This window comes from Scatophagus argus, chromosome 18, assembly GCF_020382885.2.
Source record: "Scatophagus argus isolate fScaArg1 chromosome 18, fScaArg1.pri, whole genome shotgun sequence".
Lineage (NCBI taxonomy): Eukaryota > Metazoa > Chordata > Actinopteri > Scatophagidae > Scatophagus > Scatophagus argus.
In genome coordinates, this window is record NC_058510.1 from 615,663 (window position 1) to 634,276 (window position 18,614).

The following is an 18,614-nucleotide window of genomic DNA, read 5'->3' on the forward strand; positions in this document are numbered from 1 at the left end:
TTACTCTTCTCTCTGTCTCTCTGTCTCTCTCTCTTTCTGTCTCTCTCTCCCTCCTCTGCTTTCATCCTCCTCTTATTTATAAAGTTACTTTGTTCAGCCCTCATTTTTCATCCATCTGCCTTCTTCTTAACTTGTTCTTTCTATTTTTCTTTGATGGATGAACCTTTTTAGTTTGATCTGTCTGTCTGTCTGTCTGTCTGTCTCTCTGCCTTTCTGTTTGTTTGTTCTGTGTCTCTGCCTGTCTGTCTGCCTGTCTGTCTGTGTCTCTGCCTGTCTGTTTGTTTGCTCTGTGTCTCTGCCTGTCTGTCTGCCTGCCTGTCTGTGTCTCTGCCTGTCAGTTTGTTTGTTCTGTGTCTCTGCCTGTCTGTCTGCCTGCCTGTCTGTGTCTCTGCCTGCCTGTTTGTTTGTTTTGTGTATCTGCCCGTCTGTGTCTCTGCCTGTCTGTCTCTCTGTCTGCCTGCCTGTCTGTGTGCCTGTCTGTCTGTCTGTCTGTTCTGTGTCTCTGCCTGTCTGTCTGCCTGTCTGTCTCTCTGCCTGCCTGTCTGTGTCTCTGCCTGCCTGCCTGTCTCCCTGCCTTTCTGTTTGTTTGTTCTGTGTCTCTGCCTGTCTGTGTCTCTGCCTGTCTGTCTGTCTGTTCTGTGTCTCTGCCTGTCTGTCTGCCTGCCTGTCTGTGTCTCTGCCTGCCTGTTTGTTTGTTTTGTGTATCTGCCCGTCTGTGTCTCTGCCTGTCTGTCTCTCTGCCTGCCTGCCTGTCTGTCTGCCTGTCTGTCTGTCTGTCTGTTCTGTGTCTCTGCCTGTCTGTCTGCCTGTCTGTGTCTCTGCCTGCCTGCCTGTCTCCCTGCCTTTCTGTTTGTTTGTTCTGTGTGTCTGCCTGTCTGTGTCTCTGCCTGCCTGCCTGTCTCCCTGCCTTTCTGTTTGTTTGTTCTGTGTGTCTGCCTGTCTGTGTCTCTGCCTGTCTGTCTGTCTGTTCTGTGTGTGTCCTCTGCTCTCTGAATTGGAAACCATCTGTTTGTGTTCACTTGAAGATGGATTGGAGATCAGAGAGTGGGACTTTGGCAGTCTTCTTCTTCTTCTTCTTCTTCTTCTTCTTCTGTTTATAATAATAGTCCTTCTGTCCCGCCCCACAGAGGCAAACAAGCAGCCAGTATTTACTGTTTTAAAGGTCAAAGGTCACAGGTTGTTCACTCTTCATGCCTGTTTATCCACACATCACAGGGACGTGTTTGAGTCCCGTCAGTGCGTCTTATGTACTTGAAGCTCGACAGGAATTCGTTACCCTGACGTCCAGCGCCGACCTGAATGTGGCTCATCTGGTCAGGAGCTGCTGTCTGATAGACCACCTGTACGCTACCTGCTGACCAGCAGACACTCAGAGACCAGCAGGTGAACACAGTGCAGCATTTACCAACTGAAGATCCGTCAGGAGGTGGAGACCAAACACAGAGGTAACAATTCAATTCAAACTTTATTTATATAGCACCTTATACAATCAAAATTGTCTCTAGATGTTTTACAGAGACCCAGAGCCTGAACCCCCTAGCAAGCAGACAGTGGCAAGGAGAAACTCCACATACCAGTCACATACCAGAACACATGAAAACAAATGGGCTACAGCAGCTTGAAGAGGTGATGATGCATTCACAAGCTCAGTTATCTCAACATGAAAACCTGGGGAAACACTTCCGGGTGAATGTGGTTGTTGAAATGTGCACCATCACATCAAACACAGCAGCTTTGCCTGTGACCCCCTGCTTTAAAGTCTACCAGATCAGCATAAAGAGGGACGAAGCCTGAGTCAGGAGGTGCTCGCAGGACTCGCTTTCCTGCAGAAAACCGATTGTGAGTTGCTTTGTTTGACTGCGTTATCACCAGTGTCCGTGAAAGCACCAGCAGAGCGTGTGCGCTTGTTGACTGTGATGGATGCTCCGTCTCGACAGAGTTTCAAACACCAGACTTATCCTTTAAGGGAGTTTGAGGGTTGAACCCTGGATTTTGGTGAATGCATTAAGTTTAATTACAGTGAGACGTATCGTATGTGATCATATAATGTGACAGTGCAGAACGCAGATTCATTGCTGAGTATTTGTGGGACAAACCCGAGGATTCGCTGCAGCTCCCTGCCGTCCTGTTAAAGTACTCTGACTTGATGAATCGTTGTGTTAACTGTTTTGAATGAGCTGCAGTCAGAAGATCTCATTCTGGAAACAAACTGAGGTTTTTGTTTCCATCCTCTGCAGGAATCCCCCCGAACAACAGAGCTGGAAACTCTCTGCTGCAGGAAACTTTGCCAGCAGGAAACAACAAAATAAGAGTCTGCAGAGACCATCAGGAGATGAAGGGTCAGGAGGGGACGCTTCTCCTCACAGAGAGGAGGAGGAGGAGGAGGAGGAGGAAGGAAGGAAAAAGGAGAAACGCGTTAGGAGAGGGGGAGCTGATAAGAAAAGGGGGAAGGAAATAGGAGAGAAGAGGAGATAAGGACAAGGAGGAGAGAAAGGAGTTAAAAGAAGAGAGTGGGGGAGTCTGGTGTGGAGTGTAAATGAAGAGGAGGTGAAAGGAGGAGGAGGACGCCATACTCGTGGTCCAGGGAGAGACTTGCTGTGATTGGACTGTGGGGAGAGGGAGGCGACCTTGCTGAGAGAGGACCTCAGAGAGTCGGCAGTCTAGACGCGGTTAATACCAGGGATTAACACACGCACACACACACACACACGCGCGCACACACACTGTGATGTGTGTGAAAATATCTGGTGTTCAAGCTGGCAGCCATGTTGTACTTGAGAGCCTAAGTCAGCTCAGTTTAGAATTTGTCTTCACGGCTGCTTTCACTCATTAGACACCAACGGGGGAAAATTCTCGTCTCTGATTGGCTGGCAGCATCACACCCAGCATGAGTTTACTGTAATCATCATTCAGGCCCGCTTCTAACCTCAGGACTCTTCAGGCCTAATTCACCCAAGAACCTCTGGATGCTCCTCTTCCTCCCAGACCTCAACGAGGAGACCTCCTCCAGGACCTCTGCAGCCTCATCATACAGATGTGGAACCTCATCAAGAACCTCTGTGACATCTTCAAATTGATCCAGGAACTCCTCCGGGTGTTTTTGTCTTTTGGCCTGACAGTCGTGTTTGTCCCCAACAGAGCGATGATGGTCTAGCCACCTGACACGGCCGGTCCTGACCCCCTTCACCTTCAGAGGCCAGCTCAGAGAGGCCAGCAGGAAGCAGTGGAGCCAACAGGTGAGCCGGACAAATTTACAGGTGAACAAGTCGATTACAGATTATGAATGACACGCCCACATCTCAGCTCATTTTGCATGTTACCAGAAACCTAACACTAACCAAAGTGTCACCTGACTTGGTCCTGTCCTGCACGTCTGAAACTCAAACTGTGGATGCTGTAAAAGGACGGATGAGAAGCTTAAGATGTGTGAGCTGACACGTCCTCCAAAGAGCTGATTTCTTCTGGGTGAGTGAGAAGATGAACCACGTTGAATAAACGAGCAGAAACAACAGAATGAAGGCATCAGGCTGAGCAGAACTTCGGAGTGACTTGTTGATGCGGATGTGAACTTCAGTTCAGTCTGATCTGAAAACAAAACTCAGTCGAGTGTTTAGTCTCCTGCTCGTCTCTTTTCTTTCCAGCTGGGACAAAAAGTTTTGTGGGAGGAAACGACCAAACTGAGCTGATCTGGAAAGTCTTGGATTGTTTTTTAACTTCGACCAGAGATGACTCACAGTGGGTAATGACTGCACACACACACACACACACACACACACACACACACAGGTAAAATATTGCATGCAAACGTTAGTACACACCTCAAAACAAACACATAATTAAGGCCCAGACAGACAGAAGGTAAACATGTATGTGCACATGTATGTGCTGTGCGTACACTTGGAGCTGAAAGCTGCTTTCAGTGTCTCTGGATGGAGAAAACTGACCTGCTGCACGTTTAAAGGAGCAAACACAGTGTGCACAAAGCCGGCAGACTGAAATATATGCTGACCATCTGAGACATCAGGACCCCATGTGGGATTCGGGTTTTCACTCTGGGTCAGGGTCTCGGCGCTCACAGCGTGGCTCCAGGGACGGTCGCTACGTCCACCACTTTGCTCCACATCGAAATATTTCAACAACTGCTGGACAGATTGAGCAACACATGTGGAAACACTGCTGTCATCCAGAGAAAAGACTCTTCTGACTTGTTTATCTCGTGCCACAGTGAGGCTGAAATTGTGTGCTTTGGTGAAATACACTAAATAGACAAAAGTATTGGGACAAACCTCTTTCACACTGACTTCAGGTGTGGTGTGGGTCTGTTTGTCAGGGTTTGGGCTCGGCCCCTGACTTCCAGTGAAGGGAAATCTTAATGCTTCAGCACACCAAGACATTTTGGACAATGCTATGCTTCCAACTTTGTGGCAACAGTTTGTTGAAGGCCCTTTTCTATTCCAGCATGACTGTGCCCCAGTGCACAAAGCAAAGCTCCATAAAGACATGGTTGGATGAGTTTGGTGTGGAAGAACTTGACTGGCCCACACAGAGCCCTGACCTCAACCCCATCCAACACCTTTGGGATGAACTGGAACGGAGATTGTGAGCCAGGCCTTTTGGTCCAACATCAGTGTGTGACCTCACAAATGCTCTACTGCATGAATGGGCACAAATTCCCACAGAAACACTCCAACATGTTGTGGAAAGCCTTCACAGAAGAGTGGAAGCTGTTAGAGCTGCAAAGCTGTCTGTGTGTTTACAATGAGACGTCATTAAAGTCCCTGTTGGTGTTAAAAACAAAACAAACAAACAAAAAAACAACAGTGGAAAGTTACAGAATATACCTTTAACATGAGTTTGTCTGCCAGCAGTTGAAGTCTGTTCTTGCCAGACCCTCTGTGGTCTGAAGGCAGCAGTAAACACACCAGGACAACAGCACACACCCCTTCAGACAGAATCACTCTGTGTGTGTGTGTGTGTTCTTGTCAGAGGCCCAAATGACCTCATGCAAACAGAAACCACAAAAAACCCGATGAATTCAGGTTGCTGTTTTTCTTCACGTCACCACGTCAGAACAGAAGCCTTAACTCCAGATTCATGCATCAGTGCACACATAAACAGGATGTGTCAAGTTTACACTCTTCATTTCACATGTCTGAATCCAGATCACAATATCTGAGTCTCTGTTTGCTCAGATCACACATGTGATTACTATTCGTGTCTTTCAAATCCCTATTGGTGTAATGGTCAGGTGTCCCAGTACCTTCGTCCATACAATGCACGAAACAGACAAACAGACCTCATGCTAGCTCTGGGCTAATTATGTAGCATCGCACAGGCCAGCTGTCCCAAAGCTGCACTGACAGCCTGGTGACACATTTTGTAGCATCAACAAGCATCTCACAGCGCTGCAGCACTACGGCACGGTTACCCAGCATGCACCGCTGCAAGAAGCGTCATGTGTTCCGTTTTGCTGTTCGTGTTGCTGTGGGCTCAGTTTTGATTTTGTTTCAAACCCGAAAACAGATGGACAGTCAGCGAGGTGCCGGTGAAGATCGTGGAGCATTGAGCAGCTAAAGAGCAGATGTTTCCCTCAGGAGGAGGTGGAGACCAAAATCACAGCTAAAAGAGAGTTTTTCTGCCCCCGTGTGGTCAAAGAGTGAAGTACGAGGAAGGAAAGAAAACATGAAATCCTGAACCAACTATCTGGTTTTGGTGTTTGACAGGTAATAACAATAACAGAGGTGTGGCCTGCTGTAGTACCACACACACACACACACACACACACACACACACACACACACACATAAACCTGGCTGTCTCAACCTGCTGTATTGCAGTCACAGGTAGCAGCACGTCTTCATTTTAGCAACTGCCCCACAAGTTACCTCACTGTGTGTTGTATCATCAGGATTTCCCCAGAAACAACAAACTCCTGCCAGCCTTTACCATCCTGGGTGACACACACACACACACACACACACACACACAGCATGACTAACAGCAGCCGTCTGAAGGTGTGGCTAGACCATGATGCATCTGCTTCATCACCTGTTGTGACCCTCTGTGTCATCACCACAATGGACAAAGTTTTTCAGTGCACTGCGCGCTTCAGGTTTCCTCCTCACACTTGATGATGTCACACATCGTGAGCACAAGCTCCGCCTCTTAAAATTCAACGCAGAACAGAAAAACACCTGACCTCGTTTGTGTTTTCTTTCCCTCACTGTCCAATCAGATGGAAGCAGGGGCGGGGCTTCTGTGGTGGTGATGACAAACTTTGTTAAGGAGGAGGAACTTGAGATGTCAGGTGAGTTGTTTTTGCTCTTTTTTCCACAAGACAGTGCGGTGCGTTTGATGAGAGGGAGCAGACAAACACTGCATTTTCCAAACCCTGTCTGGATACTTTTGTCCATGTAGTGGATTGGATTTTCAGCCCACAGTGTACCACCGGCTTGTTTTATTCTGCTGTGAATCTCGGTTGAGGACCAGCCGATTCAAAACACGAAACTCCATCGGTTTTCACTTTAGTTTGATGTGCTTCAGTCTGAGTGGAACATCACAACACAAACACGCAGCACAAGTTACACTTTCTCTGACTTTCTCAGCGTGATTCAGACAATTACTCATGGCTCACACGTGTGTGTGTGTGTTCTCGGGTCATACTGTTTGTCTGGCCGTCTGTGTGTTTGTGCGTGATGATGTGGTGCTGTGTGGGCGGCCTGACATCAGTATGTGTGTGTGTGTGAGAGAGAGAGAGAGAGAGAGAGAGGGAGAGGGAGAGGTCGCGTTGAGCTGCTTTGGTAGAGCGACACAGACAGAAGCACCTATAGACGATGCCTCACCCGACATGAAGTGTGTGTGTGTGTGTCTGACCCTCTGATCCATCACTCACTTGTCTAGACAGACCATCTGACCAATGCACATGTATACTGTACACACACACACACACACACACACACACAGATGGCCAGACGGAGCACGTGGCATAAATACCTAAAAATATTGAAGATCTCATGAAAACCAGAGAAAGTGACAAACGGCAAGCAGATAAACAGAAAAGTCGTCTGCCTTCAGAGTTCCTGCTCTAGGTGTCATGGTAACACGTTCACGTTCCCCCAGAGGATGAACCCAGTGACTTTCTCACCCGCCTCTCACCTGTAGTCATCTGGCATAGGCTCCACCCCCGCCGCTGGGATGGACAATCTTCCTAATATGAGGACATTTTACAGTCCAGCAGACAGCAAACTTGAGCGACATCAGGGTGTCGACGCGGCACCTACACAATCAACAACACAGAATATATCCATGAAAGGACTTGAAGTGGGAGAGACAACGACTGGACGTAGGCCAGAGGTCATGTGACCATCATAGCTTCTAATAACTCACACTTTTGGTAGAGGATTTAAGACGCCCGTCACACGTAACATAGTAGTTTACACCCTTCACAGGACGAAGTGCCATAACACGACGCAGCAGACTGTAATGCTATGCTAGGCTACCCGGCTGCTGGACACATACAGGCTGCTGGGAATCTTTCTCTCAGCCACAAAGCTGCTTCAACATGATGACAAACATCCACCTTTCCTGCACCTGACTGGACAAACTGGACTGGTGGACAAACTCACCAGTCGAAACTCGAACACACTGGCATAAACAGCATCTACAAAATAAAAACCGCCAGCTTTCTGACGTCAGCTTCAACCTGCAGATCATTAAACTCAGTTTAGTCACATTCCTCTCAGTCTGCAGGTTAACTGATCCCAGACCAGCCTGGACACGTGGCAGCTGAAGAGCTGATTTATTTACGTTTACGATCTGACATTTACAGCAGAGAGGGAGGACGACGTTTGATTTTCTGTGTTTATGTTCACTGTGGAGAGTGAGTGAAACAGTAAATGTTACTGCTGCTACACTGAAGGGTTTTATTCACCAAACGTGGACTTGCAGGAACAATAAAATGCTCGTCATCACAGCCTGACGCTGTCTGACCACATGTACCCTGCAGTGGTCTGCGTGCTTATGGGAAATGGTGTATGAAGGCAGGAGGATGTCAGTGACCATCACTCACATCACAAACAGCTGCAGGCCTGAAGGTCTTCCTGTCGTCTTCATCGCTGCCGTTTTTGGGTTTACAAAGTTGGTGTGACGATGAAGTTGCAAATCTTCACCTTTCTCTTCTTCTAATCTCTCGCTGTCTCCCTCAGCATTTCCCGTCTGCCTGGAGCCACCGCCGGCCACACGGCCTCATGGGAAATCCAGTGTTCACTCTCGGGCAGTCATACTGATTGTATCTGACATCTCCTGCCTGAGAACACTGTGTTCCTCCACCAGGGTGTGTGCGCATGTGTGTGTGCGCGTGTGTGTGTGTGTATGTGTGTGCGTGTGTGTCTTTGTGTCCAAAAGCTGTCAAACCTTTAAAAGACAACTCCCTACTCTGAAAAGCGACCAGCAGGGGGCATCGCTGTTGTCAGGCTTCTAATTCCAAGTGTTTTATTATCAGTTTTATTAAGTTAACAGGATTCACTGCTCATACGCATGCTGATACTGCCAATGAAAATATTTCTGACTGAAGACACCTTCGCACTTTGTCCTGATGATGGCATGATTTTTGTCCCTCTGTGAAAGGAGGGCAGATGGGGACGGATGCAGCTGATGCACGTCTGCGACATGTCGAAGCCGCGAGGGAGAAGCTGAGTGAAACGCTGGTTCAGGTCATTTCCAGTGTGTTTCGTGAGCCCGGGCTCACTCGCAGGGCGGGAACCATTGTCTTCCTGTCATGTCCACATCTCAGGGAAACTCAGAAGACTTGAATGTACACATCAGGCGACAGAGCGTCCAAAAGCAGAAGCCTGAAGGCAGGAGTTCACGGCCCTCATGAAACCAGAAGGCGATCTGTTCAAACCTCACCGAGTGGACTTCGAGCTTCAGCTTCGCCAAAGTGGCAGGAAGATACTAAAGAGAACCACACACACGTCGGTGTGTGACGAGCCAGGATGAGAACATGTTGCTTATGTGTGTGTGTCTGCTTTAGTCATCACTGCTGTCTGAGGTGATGTGTTAACAGGCAGGAAGCAGGAAGTATCATTAGACACACACACACGTACACATGTTGTATGAACAACAGTCCTGCAGACTTTATGAGGCCAAAGCTAAAACCATGATGTTAAAGCTTCTGCTTCTTCTTCTGCTGCTGCTCCTTATTTTCAAAGTTTAAGCTCTGATGAGTTCACTGACTTGCTGGTCGGTTCGGGTCACAGAAACAGAAACGCCTCCATCTCTCTGGAAAGGACGACGCTGATTTTCATTCAGATTTCCATCCAAACTTTGATTAAATTTGTCCCACCGTCATCGCACACTCAGCGTTCCAGTTCGTCTTCAGGTTCTCTGCTCATCACTTTGTGTTCTGGCTGTGGAGGAACGTTTTCGTTGTTGAGCCGTCTGCAGTTCTGATTTACGGTGGGAAAGTTTCCCTCCTCCTCCTCCTCCTCCCCTCCTCGCCCCCTTCCTCCTCTTCCTCCCCTGCTCCTCATCCGTCCGTCCTGCAGAGACGTTTCTGCTTTTAAATGTCAGCATACAGAGCCATAAAACATCTGCCCAAACACACACACACACACACACACACACACACACTCACACACACAGTGAAGGGGAAGCCCTGCAGTGTGTGTGTGAATCTCCTTCATGAAGATGTTTCTGATGATCAGGCTCAGGAAGCTGGAATATCATGGAATGACGGTGACCTCTGACCTTTATGACCTCATGGCCCAGCCAGGGTTTGGATCACAGCAATAAGATCTGTCCAGATCATCAACCCTTTTCAGTACTTCTGGTCTTGGAATATGACAGATGAAAGTGGACTCCATTGGAGATCTACACTACGGAGAGCTCTGTAGACCACATGTAGCCTGAGAGACAAAACCCAGGACAAAATAAAGTGTAAATGGCTTGTTGCTCGTGCAGGTTCTGGCTGTCCGGCGCCTCTCTCTGATTCTGTGGGCTCCAAATCCGTCCTCACATCCGCCGTCCTCCTTAACAGGAGAGCAGAGGAAGACCAATCGCTGTCAGCGCGTGAAAAAGAGGCGCTGGAGAAGATGAAGAGGTGCGGAGGTAGACACAGGAAATGAAAGAAACGAGACGGCGCAGTCAGTTGAGAGATTTTAAAAAATGAACAAGTGCAAAGAGCCGAAGGAAGGACAAAGACAGATGATTGGACGTGAACTCTGTGACACTTTGACTTCTACAATAGAAGCCTGTTAAATGAAGAGCGTTTGATGTCAGTTTTCCTGCACGTGTGATAGGAACACACACACACGCACACACACACACACACACGTAGTTATCTCAGGATCCTGTCCATCAAGCTGACTTTGCCTGACTTCCTGTCTCATCACGGCGGTAATGACTTGCCCTCACAATCTCTTGCTCAATCATTTTCATCACCTGATGCTCATCAACACCAAAGCTGTGTCGCAGAGAGTGAAGCGCTCTGATTGGTCCAGGGGGGACACCTTCAGGGAGCCATGACTCTCCTCTAACTCACTGGTTCACTATATGAACAAAAGTATCCAGACACACCTCTTCTCGGCCCCTGACTTCCAGTGGAGGGAAATCTTAATGCTTCAGCACACCAGGACATTTTGGACAATGCTATGCAATGACACAGCACACCTGAAAAACAGCCTCATACACCTGCATTGGATAAAAATAGGTGTGTTCCAATACTTTTGTCCATACAGTGTAGCTCAACAACCATGCAGCTCCAATCAGATGACACAGCTGATGCCATCTGCCATGTTGCCAGACACTCAGAGTGACAGTCTCAGCTCTTTTAGTGGACTCTGACGGTCGAGTTGGGCCAAAGGTTCACCTTCACCGTCTGAAAGGAAGCGTGAAAGTAAAACCGGAGTCCCGGTGATTTAAAAACTAGTGATAAAACCTTGGAATCAGTTGTGAGACTGACAGGCAGCCAGTGAACAACACAGACCCAGCAGTCCTGATCACAGCAGCACATCGTGGGAGGAAGGTGCGTCATCATCGATCGTGTTGAAATGTATTGATCTGCACACGTTTCTGTCATTGTGGTGCGTCAGAGGTCTGAAATGCCTTTGATCACCTTCTTCACAAGCCAATTATTCTATTTCTATACGTTATCCCATCCTGTTGCTATGGTCACACACTGAATCTTTAATTTCTTCCTGTTCGTTTGCGTGTTCAGCTGCCAGCAGGATGTGGACGTCAGAGAGGAGAACTCGTTTACCTGGAACCTCATCTGATCTACTCCTCATGCTGGCCTTGGACTTGTAATGAAATGTGCTAGGCCACATCTGAATACTTTTGTCCGCCTCTGTGAGGCAAGGAGAGTGGAGGAGACAGGAGGACAGAGGGACAGAGGGACAGCTCTGGGTCATAATGTGTAGAAGTAATTCAGACTGCAGCACCGAAGACAAGCAGAAATGTTCGTTTCATTAAGTGAAGCTTCTCTCTCTCTCTCTCTCTCACACACACACACACACATCATTATCTCAGGATAGAAACCATTGTTGTCACCATCCTGATCTGATCGCAGTGACTCATCAACACCCCTCAGTGCCGTGTCACAGAGGAGGAAAGGCTCTGATTGGTCCACCCCATCCAGCACCTTTGGGATGAACTTTCGGCGTGCGTTAATATAAACATGTTAACATGACCGCTTATTCTACCTTTTCATCAGGTCAGCTGACCACACACATCTGGGCTTCTTTTCTGCTCGCTGAAGTTTCACCAGAAATGTAAGTGTTCAGGTGTTTATTAATCCTGTGGAAACTGAGACGCTGAGCAGATGATCAGAGATTCCTGAGGTGTTACAGTATATGTGTGTGTGTGTGTGTGTGTGTGTGTGTGTGTTGCCCTGCCGAGTCATTTCCTCATGGTGGGAATCATCCTTTATTAAACACTCTAATCCTATTTTGACGACTCTGCAGAGTAAAACGATAGCAGGCCAGGAAATTAAACAGACGACGCACTACAGAGAGAGAGAAAGAGAGAGAGAGTGTGTGTGTGTGTGTGTGTGTGTGCAGGAATGTGCTGGCCGGCCTCTCAGCAGCAGGATGATGAATGAACACAGTCTGTTTCACTCACGTCTCTCAGCCTGATTATTTCTGATATTTTTATCATCACAGTGCAGATTCTGTCCTGATGGTGGCGCCGGAGGGAAGGTGAGGGCGTCAGTAAGGTCAACAGGAGTCAACATCTGGGGAGCGTGAACGTCCACGGGGAAGACCTGCCCACGTCTCGCCGCTCCTACAGGTCAAACGCCGTCCATCTCACCGGGGGGACAGGAAGTGACGTGACGTCCATTTCATGGTGAAAAATGCTTTGGCAGGTGTTTGTTATTGTAGTACTCATTTGAGCCACAAGAGGCTCAAGTGCGCCACCACCACAGGTGACCTTTAAATTCTCCACGCGCCATAAACACAACGTGTGTTTCAGCCCGTATATGCAAATGTCCTCTTTGGGCTCTCAGGGCTTCCGTAATCTGCTGAATGATATAAAGTCAAATGAACAAGTTGAATCACTCAGCGAAGAAAAGATAAAAACCTTCACATGTTCACACAGCTCCACATGTTGGCCCTGCTGCAGATTCAAAATATACAACCGTTTTGTAACTCGCACCAGCAGCCTTGACACAACTGCACACGCTCACACACACAGTCACACACACTCACACACACACCCTCACTCACACACACACACCCTCACTCACACACGCACACCCACACACTCACACACACACACTCACACCCACACACTCACACACACACACTCACACCCACACACTCACACACACACACTCACACACACACTCACACACACACACACACTCACACACACACTCACACACTGAGGCCAGGGTCAGGCTGTGAGTTATCAGTCCTGTGGAGTCTTGAGTGACACTCTGGAGGACAAGAACAGGGCCGTGGGATATCACTGTCACTGATAGTGTGTGTGTGTGAGTGTGTGTGTGTGTGTGTGTGTGAGAGTGTGTGTGCTCAGTACATTCAGATAGCGTGAGTCTCAGACCTTGACTGCGGAGCCTCGTCTGCGTCATCCTTGAAGCTGCACTTCCTGTGCCGTCGTGTGTCTTTCACTCACTTTGTTCAGGCTTTGGGATTTTCTGCCTGTGATGTCGTGGAGTCTGAAAGTCAGCAGCTGTGAGTCGACCTGCTGTGTTCACGTGGAAACACGTCCCTGGAGTCCCACGTGATGTTCTGCTGTGGGACAACGAGGTCGGCTGCACGTCGGACAGGATGGAAGACGCCTCACGGAGAGGAACCCCTCAGAACAATCAGAGAGAAACAAAGGCTTCGTCCTCTGGGACTTAATCAGCTGATCAGCTTCTGGGCCAAGCTGATCAGCTGATCAATAGTTGTAGCTGTACATCATGATTTAATGTTAGAACTTTGTGTCCTAAAAGATTTCGGTTCTTTAATCTTAATTACTGATTTGTGCAAAGAAGATGAGATTCTTCATCCCGTCCCCTCCAGCACCACCTGCACCACCTGCACCACCAGCCTCCATCAGGCCCTTTCCTGAGCCACTGCCGTCTTCTCCTCCATCTGTGTCCTGCATGGAAACAGGATCAGAACTCATTCACTTACCGACTGATTCACTTCTTTGCTGTCATCATCGGTCGACTCAGAGGCTGCGGGCCTCCTGGTTCCGTACCAGACCTCCTCTGCGCTGTGCGATGTGGATCCCACTGAACCGTACTGATGACTAACACTGTCCTTAACCTCGGCCCTCTGTGGGCGGGGACGTGGACGCGCCGCTGTGGGTATATTTGTCTCTCTGCTTGTTTCACTGTAATGATGGTGACTAATCTGCCAGGCGCGACCTTTCAGCAGCGAGCTCGCCAGCCTGGTAATTAGCCAATTAGGACATGATTATCCCTCATCATGATGCCTCAGCAGCAGAGAGTTTCTGTGCTCGCTCTGCAGCGTGCATCACCTCGAGAGGAAGAGGAGGAAGAGGAGGAAGAGGAGGAGGAGGACGTCTGGTGGCTGGTTTCATGATGGAATGAAAAGTTCTCGCACTGCCTGAGAGGTGCTGCTCGGAGCTTTAGATGATTTGCTGTGGAAATCAGAGAAGAAAGCTTCTTGATGTCAGTTTTGCCTGATTTCCATCCAGTCTCCATCAGCAGCACCAGGAGGATTCCTGATTGGTCCGCAGCATCAGGCCGGTGTCCCGAATGACACAAGTAAATCAAAGAGAAAACGACTGTAGACCATAAGTCGCCCCCCCTCGCTTTAACCTGATGGTTATAGGCTCAGCCCCGACCTCACATTTCCACCCACTGTTAAGCTCCAACAGGAGAGCAGCAGGCAGCCATGTTGAAAACAGATGTGAGGTCAGAGGGGGACTCACATGCACCGCGTTTGGTCCCAGGATACCAAACAAAGTCTGAGGGCCAACAAAGACTGCAAATTCACCTGAATTCCCACAGAAACTCGAGCCTTCCCAGCATGTCGTCAAAGTCCCTGTTGGTGTGATAGTCAGGTGTCCCAATACTTTTGGTATTCATAGATAGCAGTTATATTCCTGCCTCCAGTCCCAAAAATATTTCAAAGATTTTTAAACAGAACGGTGGCAGTTTGCTGTTATATTTATTGTTCCATATAATGTGAGCACTCGATCAGTAATAAGCCAAGATGCTGGAAACCTGATGGGTGAGCTTTGAGATTTGATTTGATTTGATTTGTGAGGTTTCCTTCATGCTCAGCCTGCTGTAGCTCTGCCTCTGTCTTCGCGTTGGACACACTGTAACTTCATCCACATTCAAACTCGTGAGACAGCGACTGCTACTTTGTTGTAGGTTGACGCAAACTGGCGGCCGTTTTCGGCGGCTTCCTGGAGACGAGGACGAGCCGCAGCTCGTTGTATCAGCAGGGCGAACAGACAGCAACACTTTGCATCACTGTGAGGGTCAGAAGAGTCAGTGCACATGGCTTCAGGTCACTGTGTTCCACACTGCTGAATATTCATTGAGTTGATGTTCACCTGAGGCCACACGCGCTCTGTTTCGTAAAATAACTGAACTCACTTTAACTTTTCCTGCTTGTCGGCTGTCGGGTGTCTGTCAGTGTGTCACGGCTCTTTGTTCTCTTTGAATGGATCCATGGTGAAGAAAAGAAATACGACCTCTTTTACTCTGACAGGCAGGAAATGGAAGAGACCATCTGGGTGGGCAGGAGGGGAGGCTGTCATTTAGGATCCTGTCAAATTGTGTTGGAGCTCTCTTTGACAGTCGGATGATTGTGCCAAGCTTAATTATTTGTTCCCTCCCACACGTTTCTGCATACATAAACTCCCTTTAGCTCAGTTAGTTGGTTTAGGCTGAGACTTCAACTTATTTTGTGAATCATATCCTACTCTTCTTAATTTCAGTTTAAGTCCAGTTGTTGTTCCAGTCAGTAAATGAATGTTGTGACTTTCCCTGCCTTACAGCTTCGTCTCTGACAACATCCAACAACAGTAATATTTGCTCCCAAAACAAATGTGCTCATGATGTCAGAATCCTTCACATTGGCCCATCAGGGTTTCTTTACATTCTTGACTGAGAGAAGCTGAATGTGTTTACGTATTAAAGATCAAGATTATTCTTCAAAAATGAAAATCTCCTTGTGATTTTCTCCAGCAGGAGAAACTGGATTTGTTGTCCTAGAAAAGACATGAAGCGCAAAGACGAGTGTATGGAAAATAAATTACACTGGATGTAACCGACACTCATTTGTATTAAAAACGTGGCTGCGGGTTTGATGTGACTCGCTCAGAGGATAGATTCAGAGAGGATGAATCGGTAGAAATATAATCCTGCCACAAATTACTGGACACATTTCTGTATAATAAAGACAAAGCGTCCGGATTAATTCCTATTAAATCTGATGCGAGTCGGTTAATCTGCCCATCGTGACTCCTTTCCTTTCTTGACAGTAAAGGGTTATTCTGCAGAGTTTGGCGGGTTTCTCTTGCACGCTGAAATGGCTGAATCATGTGGGTCTCTCTGTTCAGTGACTCAGTGGAAACACTGATCTGCACACTATAAACCAAACCCTGCTGCAGATAAAAACTTACAGCAGAAGTCTAATTAGCGTCTCACTCGAGCATTTGAACACAAAATGTGTTTTCCATGAAAGACTGTAAATCAGTTTGAGGTTTGGGGGGGCAACGGGGGCTGGGGGGCTTTGGCCTCTTCAGGGCCAAACCGCCAACCTCACATACAATCCTGCTGACCTGAGACGGCGTTCCTGCTGCTCTCTATGGTTTCCTGCGGTTCAAAAGAAACTCGGGTTAACCCCATTTACATTTTACGCCGTGATTAGAGGAGCTTTAGAGGATCTGCCGCCTCTGATGTTCCTCGCAGACGTTCTTCAGCTGGCTGCTGATTAAATACGTTTCCAAGAAGGTAAAAGCAAATTAAAAACTAATGAAGGCATTTAGATTTTTTGGTCAGAATTGTCTTATTGTTCCAGTCTGTTCCGAAGCTGCACCACAGTTCTGGGGTCTGGCTTTAAGGCATGAGCGACGAGATGTTTGGGATGCATTAGCCCTGTTCCACTGAGCTCAGTCATGATGCAGAATAACGTCAGTGTTTCCCACATTGCAGTTGACACTGTTGATGAACACACACTCAGACTGTGTGTGCAGTATCACATGGACACACTGTTTCCTGCTCTGCAGCCGTTATGTGAGCTCTCACAGTCCAAAGATAAACCTGTTTGCACTCCGGACTGCAGAACTGAGTCGTCACGGTCACAAGGTGTAGCTCACCTCCTAAAGCTCGCCAGCTAAGCTTGTCATCACAGTGGGGTTGCCAGGTTTGGCACCATCGGGCTCACCTTGCGCAGAAGTCATGAAATGGCTCCACGGTCCACATAGCTTCCCCAAAGCTACATTAGTGCTGCTGGGTCCTGATTTGTTCCCAGGCCAACGAGTTCTGGGTCTACCCCGGGCTCTCCTCTCAGTTGGACATGCCCGGAAAACCTCAGAAGGAAGGTGGCCAGGAGGATCGGATACCGAGATCATCTTGGCCGACTCCTTTCCACATGCAGGAGCAGCAGCTCTGTTCTGAGCTCCTCACCCTGACTCTAACGTCTTCCACGCAGGCTGCTACGTGGTTTTGTTCTTCCCTAACCCAGACCTCATGGCTACTGCAACAGTCAGCTGCTGAATCGAGAGCTTTACCTTCTGGCTCAGCTCAGTCTGGTGGTGAAACACCAGCATTAATGTGAAAAGAAAGTGGTTACGAACTGAGTTGGAATGAGACGGTAAATTAACCCCAGAAGCGACTCGTTATCTGACTTTGTCTGAGCAGTCGTTCATGCACAACTTAAGATATTGGTGTTTGATCCCTGCACAGTGGACAGACTCACCTTGAACAAAAGCTGGTTTTGCAGTCCGGTCTTTAAGTTGTTCTTTCCCACGCAGGACTGTCAGATTCCCATTGGTGGGATTTCTGAGGGGAAATGACTGCTGTCACACCCTCCAAACTGTAAGCTGTACACTGTAAACTCTCGCTGGACTGTTTTTTCACAAAGCTGCTATCGTTCGGGGAAATGCAGTAATTTGTGATAATTGCCCTCAGTGATTTTATTCCCGTGCAAATCGCCCATGTCTGTAATTTGTCAAGAAAAACTTCCGTATTAAATTACCCAGAGAGCTCTCTTTAGCAGAGCCTCATCTGATCTCTCAGCCTACTGCAGAATCAGGATGTTTCTTGTCCAACACAAAGCTGTGAAGCTCTGCTTTTCAAGGCACCTCTGACGTTTTTTGTTGATGGGATGTGCAGGATCACATGACTCAAGAAATCCAGGAGGAGGTAATGATCAATGATCAATCAAAAATGTTTGCAGGTAAGAACAAAGTGTCTCGATGATCACAAAGATGCTTTTATTGTTCTGATCAAAGAAAGAACATTCAAAAATACTTTAACCAGTGACTCGTGATTTCAGCCTTTTGACTTGGAATTGCAAGATTATAAATAACAAACATTTTCCCCCAGCAATTCAGATCAGCTGCAGCTAATTAACGCTAACATAAGCTCCTGGATAAAACCCTGAAAATCACACTGCAGCTTCACAGGCGTATCCGTTCACCTCGTGAAGCAGTGAAGCGTCGAGCGGCGGCCAACCACAGCGGCTGCTCGGCCGGCAGGGAAACACCCTGCTGTGGTCTGCTGTGGCCTTTCATCTGCACACTCATCTGTACTGCAGGACTTGTGGGGACTCTTATTCACACAATGCATTCTCTCACAATGGATCCAAATTCCAATTTAACACCCCTTTCTGCAAACCAAACCCCGGTGCCAGCTGTCAAACAGCTTCTCAGAGAGCCGATGATCGATTAAAAATGTCAGCGCCGCACGAGGTTCAAACTGTCAACTTGGTGCTCGCAAAGAGAGAAGAATGATGATCTTTTGATGTGCGTCTGTCGAGGCGGGACGGCATCATCTGCAAGTCATTTTACTGTCCTCCTGTCATTAAGAGCGACTTCTATTTATACTGCACACACACACACGCACCGAGCCGCACACACAGACAGGAAGTTGTTTTATTTGTTTCAGAGTTCAGAAATGATTT